Source organism: Heterodontus francisci, chromosome 9 (assembly GCF_036365525.1).
Source record: "Heterodontus francisci isolate sHetFra1 chromosome 9, sHetFra1.hap1, whole genome shotgun sequence".
NCBI lineage: Eukaryota > Metazoa > Chordata > Chondrichthyes > Heterodontiformes > Heterodontidae > Heterodontus > Heterodontus francisci.
The window spans coordinates 5,806,706-5,820,216 of record NC_090379.1 but is presented as its reverse complement, the minus strand read 5'-3'; the positions used below and the strand labels follow the sequence as shown (position 1 = coordinate 5,820,216).

The following is a 13,511-nucleotide window of genomic DNA, read 5'->3' as shown; positions in this document are numbered from 1 at the left end:
CAAGTCCAGCAATGCCCCAAGTTTAAAACTCGCATCCTTGTGTCTGAACCTCCTCCGTAGCCTCGTCCCTCCCTATCTCTGTAGCCTCCTCCAGTCCTACAACCCTCCAAGATAAAAACAGAAAGTACTGGAAATACTCAGCAGGTCTGGCAGCATCTGTGGAGAGAGAAGCAGAGTTAACGTAGCAGGTCTGTGACCTTTCATCAGAACCTCCAAGATATCTACACTCCACCAGTCTGGTCTTCTGCATGTCCTCCCAGCCTGGGCACTAAGCTTTGTAAATTCCCTCTCTGAACCTCTCCACCTTCCTATCTCTCTCTTTTCCTATCAGATGATGCTTAAAACCTGTTTGAACAAGCTTTGGTCACCTTCCCTAATATCTCCTTACGTGGCTTGGTGTCACATTTTGCAGAATAATTGCTTGTGTGAAGCATCTTAAGATGTTTTACTACATTGAAGACGCCATGTAAATGCAGGCCACTGTTGTATTATCCATGGTTAAGAGGCTAAAATTTCAGAGAGTGAAATATGTCAGGACTTCCTGTATTCAGGCACACCATTGCTTTTTCACCTTTTGACCTGGTTTCACTTGAAGCCCAGATGGAGGAAATGACAATGTCCTTTGGCTCCTTGTTGTAAGAGTTCAATGTGAAGTGAGACTCTGATTCAAGTCTGTTTCCATTTGCTATGAGCCAGTGGCACAGGCCTGGCTTTAGTCAGGAATTCCCATTAAATCTTAAACCTTCACGAGCTGGATACATTGGCTGCTCTGGGAACTCAGTACATAATACTGATGTATTAAGGAAATTCCTCTGAATCCTTATTGAGGTTTCAAAGGAGAGGATAGACGGAGCTTTACTTTGTATCTAACATATGCTCCCAGGACAGGTACAGCACGGGGTTAGATACAGAGTAAAGCTCCCTCTACACTGTCCCCATCAAACACTCCCAGGACAGGTACGGCACGGGGTTAGATACAGAGTAAAGCTCCCTCTACACTGTCCCCATCAAACACTCCCAGGACAGGTACAGCACGGGGTTAGATACAGAGTAAAGCTCCCTCTACACTGTCCCCATCAAACACTCCCAGGACAGGTACAGCACGGGGTTAGATACAGAGTAAAGCTCCCTCTACACTGTCCCCATCAAACACTCCCAGGACAGGTACAGCACGGGGTTAGATACAGAGTAAAGCTCCCTCTACACTGACCCATCAAACACTCCCAGGACAGGTACAGCACGGGGTTAGATACTGAGTAAAGCTCCCTCTACACTGTCCCCATCAATCACTCCCAGGACAGGTACAGCACGGGGTTAGATACAGAGTAAAGCTCCCTCTACACTGTCCCCATCAAACACTCCCAGGACAGGTACAGCACGGGGTTAGATACAGAGTAAAGCTCCCTCTACACTGTCCCCATCAAACACTCCCAGGACAGGTACAGTACAGGGTTAGATACAGAGTAAAGCTCCCTCTACACTGTCCCCATCAATCACTCCCAGGACAGGTACAGCACGGGGTTAGATACAGAGTAAAGCTCCCTCTACACTGTCCCCATCAAACACTCCCAGGACAGGTACAGTACGGGGTTAGATGCAGAGTAAATCTCAGTCTACTTTGCACCTTTAACACCAGTATAACCTTGGAGGAATCCTTCCACTTCGAATAACGAGATTCAGAAGACACTGGTGAGAGTACTTTATAGACCCTCCTAACAATAATTATACCGTGGGACAGCGCATTAAGCAAGAAATAATTGAAGCTTGTAACAAAGGCAATATAGTAATTTTGGGTGGCTTTAATCTTCATTTGGACTGTACAAACCAAATTGGCTGAGTTTGTAGAATGCCTTTGTGACAATTTCCTGGAACAATACTTTGGAGAACCAACCAGGGATAAAGCTATTTTCGATCTAGTATTGTGTAATGAGGCAGGGTTAATTAGTCATCTCATAGTAAAAGATCCGCTGGGAAAAGTGATCATACTACAGTTGAACTCCATGTTAAGTTTGAAAGTGACATACTCCAATCACAAACAAAAATCTTAAACGTAAACAAAGCTAATTACATAAGTGAGAGCTGGCTAAAGCTGCATAGGTAAATAGACTAAAATATTTTGTCTGTCTTCACAGTAGAAGATTCAAATTACATACCAGAAATAAAGGGCAAGTAAGGCACTAATAAGAGTGAGGAACGTAAAGTAATTAATATCAGCAGAGAAAAAGTATTACAGAAACTTCAGGGACTTGAGGTCATCCAAAGCTCTGTTGCCTGTGTCTTAACTCACACCAAGTCCCATTCACAAAGAGGCTGCAAAGAGATATGGACAGGTTACGTGAGAGGGCAACCCGATGGAGTATAATGTGGGGAAGTGTGAGGTTATTCACTGTGGTAGTAAGAATAGAAAAACAGAATAATTTTTAAAAGACGTGAAACTTCTAAATGTTGATGTTCAGAGAGACTTGGGTGCACTCTTACAAGGAACACAAGTTAGCATGCAGGTACAGCAAGCAATTAGGAAGACAAATCGCATGTTGGTCTTTATTGCAAGGGGTTTGGAGTACAGGAATGAAGAGGTCTTGCGACAATTATACAGGGTTTTGGTGAGACCACACTTGGAATACTGTGTGCAGTTTTGGTCTCCATATCTAATGAAGGATATACTTGCCTTGGAGACAGTACAGTGAAGGTTCACTAGATTGGCCCCTGGGATGAGGGGGTTGGCCTATGATGAGAGTCTGAGTAAATTGTGTCTATATTAGAGTCATAGAGTTATACAGCACAGAAACTGGCCCTTCGGCCCATCGTGTCCGTGCTGGCCATCAAGCACCTAACTATTCCAATCCCATTTTCCAGCACTTGGCCCGTAACCTTGTATGCTATGGCGTTTCAAGTGCTCATCTAAATACTTCTTAAATGTTGTGAGGGTTCCTGCCTCTACCTCCCCTTCAGGCAGTGTGTTCCAGATTCCAACCACCCTCTGGGTGAAAAACATTTTTCCTCAAATCGACTCTAAACCTCCTGCCCCTTAACTTAAATCTATGCCCCCTGGTTATTGATCCCTCCGCTAAGGGAAAAAGTTTCTTCCTATCTAACCGATCAATGCCCTCATAATTTTGTATACCTCAATCAGGTCCCCCCTCAGCCTTCTCCGCTCTAAGAAAACAACCCTAGCCTATCCAGTCTCTTTTCATAGCTGAAATGCTCCAGCCCAGGCAACATCCTGGTGAATCTCCTCTGCACCCTCTCCAGTGCAATCACATCCTTCCTATAGTGTGGTGCCCAGAACTGTACACAGTACTCCAGCTGTAGCCTAACTAGTGTTTTATACAGCTCCATCATAACCTCCCTGCTCTTTTATTCTGTCTCGGCTAATAAAGGCAGGTATTCCATATGCTTTCCTAACCACCTTATCTACCTGTGCTGCTGCCTTCAGTGATCTATGGACAAGTACACCAAGGTCCCTCTGAATCTCTGTACTTCCTAGGGTCCTACCATCCATTGTATATTCCCTTGCCTTGTTAGTCCTCCAAAAATGCATCACCTCACACTTCTCAGGATTAAATTCCATTTGCCACTGCTCTGCCCACCTTACCAGCCCATCTATATCATCCTGTAATCGAAGGCTTTCCTCCTCACTATTTACAACGCCACCAATTTTCGTGACATCTGCGAACTTACTGATCATACCTCCTATATTCACGTCTAAATCATTAATGTACACTACAAACAGCAAGGGTCCCAGCACCGATCCCTGCGGTACACCACTGGTCACAGGCTTCCACTCGCAAAAACAATCTTCGACCAGTGCCTCCTGCCACTAAGCCAATTTTGGATCCAATTTGTCAAATTACCCTGGATCCCATGGGCTCTTACCTTCTTGACCAATCTCCCATGCAGTATCTTATCATAAGCCTTACTGATGTCCATGTATAATATATTAACTGCTTTATCCTCAACTACACATCTAGTCACCACCTCGAAAAATTCAATCAAGTTAGTTAGACACGATCTCCCCTGACAAAGCCATGCTGACTATCCCAGATTAATCCCTGCCTCTCCAAGTGGAGATTAATCCTATCCCTCAGAATTTTTTCCAATAGTTTCCCAACCACTGATGTTAGACTCACCGGCCTGTAATTACCTGGTTTATCCCTACTACCCTTCTTGAATAATGGTACCACATTCGCTGTCCTCCGGTCCTCTGGTACTGCACCTGTGGCCAGAGAGGATCTGAAAATTTGTGTCAGAGCCCCTGCTATCTCCTCCCTTGCCTCACATAACAGCCTGGGATGCATCTCATCTGGGCCTGGGGATTTATCCACTTTTAAGCCTGCTAGAACAGTTAATATTTCCTCCCTAATCATTTAAAACCTCACCTATGTCCTCTGGCTCCACACACAGTTTGCCATTTTTGTCCATAATGGGCTCTATTCTTTCCCTGGTTAACCTCTTGCCCTTAATATACTTATAAAATACCGTGGGATTTTCCTTTATCTTGCTCGCCAGTGTTTTTTCATGTCCCCTCTTCGCTCTCCTAAATACTTTTTTAATACCCCATACACTTTCTATACTCCTCTAGTGCCTCCGCTGTTTTCAGCCCTCTGAATCTCCCATAAGCCTGATTTTTTTTCCTGATCCAATCCTCTATATCCATTGACATCCAGGGTTCCCTGGACTTGTTGGTCCTACCTTTCACCTTAACGGGTACATGTTGGCTCTGAACTCTCACTATTTCCTCTTTGAATGACTCCCACTGGTCTGATGTAAACTTTCCTACAAGTAGCTGCTCCCAGTCCACTTTGGCCAGATCCTATTTTATCATATTGAAATCGGCCTTCCCCCAATTCAGTACCTTTATTTCCGGTCCATCTTTGTCCTTTTCCATAACTACCTTAAATCATACAGAGTTATGGTCACTATCCCCGAAATGTTCCCCCACTGACACTTCTACCACTTGTCCAGCTTCATCCTCTAGGATTAGGTCCAGTACTGCCCCTTCTCATGTAGGGCTTTCTACATACTGGCTCAAAAAGCTCTCCTGTATGTATTTTAAGAATTCCTCCCCCTCTAAGCCTTTTGCATTAAGACTATCCCAGTTGATATTGGGGAAGTATATTCTCTGACGTTTGGAAGAATGAGAGGTGATCTCATTGAAACATACAAGATTCTGAAGGGATTTGACAGGATAGACACTGAGATTATTTCCCCTGGTCGGGGAATCTAAAACACGGGGATACAATCTCAGGATAAGGGGCCAATCATTCAGGAACTGAGATGAGAAGAAATTACTTCACTCAAAGGGTTGTGAATCTTTGGAATTCTCTACCCCAGAGGGTTGTGGATGCTCCATCATTGAGTATATTTAATGCTGGGATAGACAGATTTCTGGTTTAATTCAGGGAATCGAGGGATATAGGGACCAGACGGGAATGTGGAGTTGAAGCAGAAGATGAGCTATTTTTTTTTCCGATTGTTTTGAATTGTGGAGCGGGCTTGATGGGGGTGGGAGTGGGGGCGGTAGTGGGGTACGCGGGGGGGCCGCGCACGGGGGGCTGGATTGCAGGTGCTGTGTGATCTACTCCTGCTCCTATTTCTTATATTCTGATGTTTTTACTTGGTTCCGATTTTCCATTTCCCACAACAGGTTTCCTGTTGGCCTGTGAGAGCAGGATTGACAATTTAGGCCCTGTTTGTGATTGAGTTCACAGCTCCATGGGAAATGAATTGAACTCTGTCCAGCCTCAGTTCATGGAGAGGCTGTTGCAATCAGGAGAGTGAAGAGACTTCCTGGCCTGGAGTGATACCAGATCACATAGGTGAAGGAGCAGTGTTCCAGGCTCCTCGCTCCACTCAGTCTGCTGTTGCAAAGGGCTGTGTGTGTTGTCTAAGAAAGTTAATCACTCAAGGATTTAGTTGATGCCTCTCTGGTTCAGGTTACAAAGACAGCTTATGTGGGAACTGGTCTCTTGCACCATTACACTCCATGATCAATTGCCTTAGAGGGAATAATGTTCTGAAACGGGATGCTGTGTTAAGTTTGGCAGTTGATTGAATAACTCATTAGCACACCACACGAACACCAGAAAATTCCGAAACATTTTGCGCGTGAATTCAGACTCTGACTCTGATTTAACTCTTTAGGCGCAGTGGTTAGCACCGCAGCCTCACAGCTCCAGGGACCCGGGTTCGATTCCGGGTACTGCCTGTGTGGAGTTTGCAAGTTCTCCCTGTGTCTGCGTGGGTTTTCTCCGGGTGCTCCGGTTTCCTCCCACAAGCCAAAAGACTTGCAGGTTGATAGGTAAATTGGCCATTATAAATTGTCACTAGTATAGGTAGGTGGTAGGGAAATATAGGGACAGGTGGGGATGTTTGGTAGGAATATGGGATTAGTGTAGGATTAGTATAAATGGGTGGTTGACGGTCGGCACAGACTCGGTGGGCCGAAGGGCCTGTTTCAGTGCTGTATCTCTAATCTAATCTAATCTAATCTAAATCCAGGTTATACTGGGAGTTGTTCTACTTGAGGTCATGGAGTCACAGAGTCATTACGGCACAGAAGGAGGTCAACTGGCCCATTGAGTCTCCCTCTCTAGAGCAATCCAGTCAGTCCTGTTCCCCACCTCTATTCTTATACTCTGCAAGTTTAATTCCCTCAAGTGTCCATCCAATTTCCTTTTGAAATCATTGATTATCTCTGCTTCCACCATCCTCATAGGCAGCAAGTTCTAGGTCACAACCACTCACTTCCACCCCCCTGCATTTCTTGCCCAAAACCTTAAATCTGTGTCCCTTAGTCCTTCTACCATCAGCTAATGGAAACAACTTATCTTTGTTTGCCTTATATAAACTTGTCATAATCTTGTACACCTCTATCAAATCTCCCTTTCTTCTCTTTGGAGCAAAGGAGATTAACCTTGTAACTAAAATCCCCCATCCGTGGAACCATTCTGGTAAATCTCCTCTGCACCCTCTCAAGGACTCTCACATCCTTCCGAAAGTGACTAGAACTGGATACAGGACTCTAGTTGTGATATAACCAGAGCTTTATAAAGGTTCAGTATAACTTCCCTACTTTTGTACTCGATGCCTCTATTTATGAAGCCCAAAATCCCATATGCTTTGCTAACCACTCTCTCAATATGTCCTGCCACCTTCAAAAATCTATGCACATGAACCCCCAGGTCCCTCTGTCCCTGCACACTCTTTAGAACTGTGTCATTAAGTCTATATTGCCTCTCCCTATCCCTTCTGCCAAAATGTATCACCTCACAATTCTCTGTATTAAATTCCATTTGCCACTTGTCTGCCCATTCCTATCTATGTCCTGTTGCAGTTGATTGGTTTCATCCTCACTGTTTGCCAAAGTTCTAAGTTTGGTGTCATCGGTAAATTTAGAAATTTTATTCTGTATTCCAATATCCAATACATTTATTTCAAGAAGGGCAGTGGTCCTAGCACTGACCCTTGGGGAACACCACTGTCTACCATCTTCCAGTCTGAAAAACAACCATTTACCACGACTCGCTGTTTTCCGTCCTTAAACTGATTTTTTTTATCCAGTTGGACACTGACCCTCCTATTCCATGAGCCTCAATTTTGTTAACCAGCCTTTTATGTGGTACCTTATCAAACACTTTGTTAAAATCCATATAAACAGCATCCACTGCATTCCCTTTATCAACCTTCTCAGTTACTTCATCAAAAAACTCAATTAGATTAGTCAAACACATTCTGCCTTTTACAAATCCCCTGCTGGCTTTCCTTAATTAACTCAAACCTCTCAAAGTACCTGTTCATTTTTTCCCCTGATTATTGTTTCCAAAACCTTACTCACCAGTGATGTTAAACTGACCAGCCTGCAGTTACTAGGACTGTCCTTACACCCTTTCTTGAGTGAGGGTGTCACATTTACCACTTTTGAATCCTTTGGCACCTCCCCAGTATCCAGGGAAGTTTGGAAGATTATGACAAGCCCTTCCACTATCTCTATCCCCACTTCCTTCAGCAACTTTGTCATCTGGACCAGGCGTCTTATCTACTCCAAGCATACCAGCCTTTCCAGTGTGTCCTGCCTATTAATTTTCACTGAATCCATTACCTTTACCATTTCCGCTTCTGCTGATATTTTGTCAACATCCTAGTCCTTAGTAAACACTTAGGGCTGGCGGTGGACATAGAAAATGGCAGCCTGCACATGCTGCTGGGATCTTGCGCATGGCGACTAAATACCCCGGTCAGCCTGCACCACCCCTGACCCCTATCACGTGGAGGGGGCGGGCTCTGCGATGCCAGCAATGGCGTCAGCTGCCTGTCTGCAGGCACTGGCGCCATTTTTAAAGGGCAGCCATTCCCTGCTGGCATATTTATACTTTTAAAGTCTTCCTATAAAGTTGTTCATATCAAAGTTCTATCACCAATAACAGAAAAACATTTTTTTCCCCTTCTCCCCCACTCCCACCCAAAATACTTATCTTGAAAACATGACCTTCCCCTGCCCTGAACTGAACAAAGTTCACAGGTCACCCCTTCCCACCGTCCCTTACACTAATGATGAAAATGTGAGCCTGTCCCCCCCACCCCTGCACTAAGAATCTTACCTTCCCCTCCCCGACTACTCCAGCACCTGCTTTCCCCAGATGGGAAAGTAAAGGCGCGCGAGTGCTGGCTGCAGTTCTGAAGGTCGCAGCCCGACCGTAAGATCACAGGTAAGTGTATTTAAAATGTATTCATTTAATTAATTAACACACTTAAATCCGCGTCCTTTCGCCCAGTGGCGAGGGGCCGCCGCAGAGCCTCGCTGTCGCAGGGAGGATCAGGCCCGGCCCACCCGGCAGTCGGCTCCGTGGTGGACTGTTACCGGAATGATCTTCCAATGCTCCCCCACCTGCCACGGAGCCCGACGTCGGGAACTCTGTAAAATTCCGGCTTCCGTATTCCAGCCTTGCCAAGCATATATCACCCTCTTTGTCCCTATTAGGACCCAGCCTGCCTCTTACTACTATTTTCATGCTGGTGGAAGCTTTTCGGATTCCCTTTTATGTTAACTGCCATTCTCTTTTCATATTCTCTCTCATGTTGGGTGTGTTGTGGTGGGTTATACTGAGAAATTCAATATTGAAGTGTGTTATTTTTAGGGAGGTTATACTGGGGCAGTGTTTACTCGTGATTTTCTACTGGTGGAGGTTATATAAATGTAGGTTATATTGGATGGTTTATAGTGTTGTGGACATGTTAAAGTGGTCTACATTGGGGTGAGTTATATTGGATGGTTTATATGGAGGGGGGAGGGTTCTATTACAACGTTACAATCTGAACAAACCCTGCTTATTGCATGGTGAGTGCTGTCATTATTTATTTTATTTTTATTTATTTATTGATACAGCACCGAAAGAGGCCCTTCGGCCCACCGAGTCTGTGCCGACCAACAACCACCCATTTATACTAACCCTACAGTAATCCCATATTCCCTATCACCTCCCTACACTAGGGGTAATTTATAATGGCCAATTTACCTATCAACCTGCAAGTCTTTGGCTGTGGGAGGAAACCGGAGCACCCGGCGAAAACCCACGCGGTCACAGGGAGAACGTGCAAACTCCGCACATGCAGTACCCGGAATCGAACCCGGGTCCCTGGAGCTGTGAGGCTGCGGTGCTAACCACTGCGCCACTGTGCCACCCATTATGTGTTACTTGTTCCGGGGTTTAGAGCAGACTCCATTTGTTAATCCTGACCGTGGTTCAGATACAAACCAATTGATGTTCTATTCACTGCTGCTTCTCAGCAACTAGTTATCATGAGTTTTGACAAGGCACAAAGGTACAGATTTAGGGTGTTCATTCTGCCCCATTTTCCTTACACTATTCCAGTGCCTCCCTCACTCCCCCACCCAGAACCCATTCTGTTTGTCACGCTGTGTCTCTCGGGGTGTCGTGACTTCAGTCCTTTTTGTATCCCTGTCCAGTGTGGTTAAACATCAAGTCAAATGTTTTCAGCTCATCTGTAATTGTTTTTGTATCTTGCCATTCTCCTGCTGGAATAGTGGAAGGATTTGTGAGTTAACAGTCTGACAGGCCGCCATACTCCTATACTCCTTCTGTGGCCTGTAACCATCTCTCTCTCAGCCAATGGGGCGGGCGGGGCGGGTTTTGTGGGCTCCCAGAGCCATCTGATGAGGGGTGAAGGGGCGCCCACACCCACTGAGCACGAGCATACCAATGGATGTCAACCTAGAATTCAGAGTGGGAGCTCCAGGCGCTCTTTACCAGGACTGTCCGGAATAGGGAATCGTATCCTGCACTGTCTGACCTGGAGAGTGGACTGTCCGGATTAGGGAATCGTATCCTGCACTGTCTGACCCGGAGAGTGGACTGTCCGGAATGGGAATCGTATCCTGCACCGTCTGACCTGGAGAGTGGACTGTCTGGAATGGGATCGTATCCTGCACTGTCTGACCCAGAGAGTGGACTGTCCGGAATGGGAATCGTATCCTGCACCGTCTGACCCGGAGAGTGGACTGTCCGGAATAGGGAATCGTATCCTGCACTGTCTGACCCGGAGAGTGGACTGTCTGGAATAGGGATCGTATCCTGCACCGTCTGACCCAGAGAGTGGACTGTCGGGAATGGGAATCGTATCCTGCACCGTCTGACCCGGAGAGTGGACTGTCCGGAATAGGGAATCGTATCCTGCACTGTCTGACCCAGAGAGTGGACTGTCCGGAATGGGAATCGTATCCTGCACCGTCTGACCCGGAGAGTGGACTATCCGGAATAGGGAATCGTATCCTGCACTGTCTGACCCGGAGAGTGGACTGTCCGGAATGGGAATCGTATCCTGCACCGTCTGACCCGGAGAGTGGACTGTCCGGAATGGGAATCGTATCCTGCACCGTCTGACCCGGAGAGTGGACTGTCCGGAATGGGAATCGTATCCTGCACTGTCTGACCCGGAGAGTGGACTGTCCGGAATAGGGATCGTATCCTGCAACGTCTGACCCGGAGAGTGGACTGTCCGGAATGGGAATCGTATCCTGCACTGTCTGACCCAGAGAGTGGACTGTCCGGAATAGGGAATCGTATCCTGCACCGTCTGACCCGTAGAGTGGACTGTCCGGAATAGGGAATCGTATCCTGCACCGTCTGACCCGGAGAGTGGACTGTCCGGATTAGGGAATCGTATCCTGCACTGTCTGACCTGGAGAGTGGACTGTCCGGAATGGGAATCGTATCCTGCACTGTCTGACCCGGAGAGTGGACTGTCCGGAATAGGGATCGTATCCTGCACCGTCTGACCTGGAGAGTGGACTGTCCGGAATGGGAATCGTATCCTGCACCGTCTGACCCGGAGAGTGGACTGTCCGGAATGGGAATCGTATCCTGCACTGTCTGACCCAGAGAGTGGACTGTCCGGAATGGGAATCGTATCCTGCACCGTCTGACCCGGAGAGTGGACTGTCTGGAATGGGAATCGTATCCTGCACTGTCTGACCCGGAGAGTGGACTGTCCGGAATAGGGAATCGTATCCTGCACTGTCTGACCCAGAGAGTGGACTGTCCGGAATGGGAATCGTATCCTGCACTGTCTGACCTGGAGAGTGGACTGTCCGGAATGGGAATCGTATCCTGCACTGTCTGACCCGGAGAGTGGACTGTCCGGAATAGGGATCGTATCCTGCACCGTCTGACCTGGAGAGTGGACTGTCCGGAATGGGAATCGTATCCTGCACCGTCTGACCTGGAGAGTGGACTGTCCGGAATGGGAATCGTATCCTGCACCGTCTGACCTGGAGAGTGGACTGTCCGGAATGGGAATCGTATCCTGCACCGTCTGACCTGGAGAGTGGACTGTCCGGAATGGGAATCGTATCCTGCACCGTCTGACCCGGAGAGTGGACTGTCCGGAATAGGGAATCGTATCCTGCACTGTCTGACCCAGAGAGTGGACTGTCCGGAATGGGAATCGTATCCTGCACCGTCTGACCCGGAGAGTGGACTGTCTGGAATGGGAATCGTATCCTGCACCGTCTGACCCGGAGAGTGGACTGTCTGGAATGGGAATCGTATCCTGCACTGTCTGACCCGGAGAGTGGACTGTCCGGAATGGGAATCGTATCCTGCACTGTCTGACCCGGAGAGTGGACTGTCCGGAATAGGGAATCGTATCCTGCACTGTCTGACCCGGAGAGTGGACTGTCCGGAATAGGGATCGTATCCTGCACTGTCTGACCCAGAGAGTGGACTGTCCGGAATAGGGAATCGTATCCTGCACTGTCTGACCCGGAGAGTGGACTGTCTGGAATGGGAATCGTATCCTGCACCGTCTGACCTGGAGAGTGGACTGTCTGGAATGGGAATCGTATCCTGCACTGTCTGACCCGGAGAGTGGACTGTCCGGAATTGGGAATCGTATCCTGCACCGTCTGACCCGGAGAGTGGACTGTCTGGAATGGGAATCGTATCCTGCACTGTCTGACCCGGAGAGTGGACTGTCCGGAATTGGGAATCGTATCCTGCACCGTCTGACCCAGAGAGTGGACTGTCCGGAATGGGAATCGTATCCTGCACTGTCTGACCCGGAGAGTGGACTGTCGGGAATGGGAATCGTATCCTGCACTGTCTGACCCGGAGAGTGGACTGTCCGGAATAGGGAATCGTATCCTGCACTGTCTGACCCAGAGAGTGGACTGTCCGGAATGGGAATCGTATCCTGCACTGTCTGACCCGGAGAGTGGACTGTCCGGAATGGGAATCGTATCCTGCACTGTCTGACCCGGAGAGTGGACTGTCCGGAATGGGAATCGTATCCTGCACTGTCTGACCCGGAGAGTGGACTGTCCGGAATAGGGAATCGTATCCTGCACCGTCTGACCCGGAGAGTGGACTGTCTGGAATAGGGATCGTATCCTGCACCGTCTGACCCGGAGAGTGGACTGTCCGGAATGGGATCGTATCCTGCACCATCTGACCCGGAGAGTGGACTGTCCGGAATGGGAATCGTATCCTGCACTGTCTGACCCGGAGAGTGGACTGTCCGGAATGGGAATCGTATCCTGCACTGTCTGACCCGGAGAGTGGACTGTCCGGAATAGGGAATCGTATCCTGCACCGTCTGACCCGGAGAGTGGACTGTCTGGAATAGGGATCGTATCCTGCACCGTCTGACCCGGAGAGTGGACTGTCCGGAATGGGATCGTATCCTGCACCATCTGACCCGGAGAGTGGACTGTCCGGAATGGGAATCGTATCCTGCACCATCTGACCCGGAGAGTGGACTGTCCGGAATGGGAATCGTATCCTGCACCGTCTGACCTGGAGAGTGGACTGTCTGGAATGGGAATCGTATCCTGCACCGTCTGACCTGGAGAGTGGACTGTCCGGAATGGGAATCGTATCCTGCCCTGTCTGACCCGGAGAGTGGACTGTCGGGAATGGGAATCGTATCCTGCACTGTCTGACCCGGAGAGTGGACTGTCTGGAATGGGAATCGTATCCTGCACCGTCTGACCT

At 48.0% G+C, this 13,511-nt stretch overlaps 1 protein-coding gene across 4 annotated transcripts in view; it reads left to right on the top strand.

Moving 5' to 3' along the window:
* Positions 1-13,511, top strand: part of esr2a (estrogen receptor 2a) — a 569,342-nt gene that overhangs the window by 373,395 nt on the left and 182,436 nt on the right. The gene's annotated exons all lie outside the window — the stretch shown is intronic.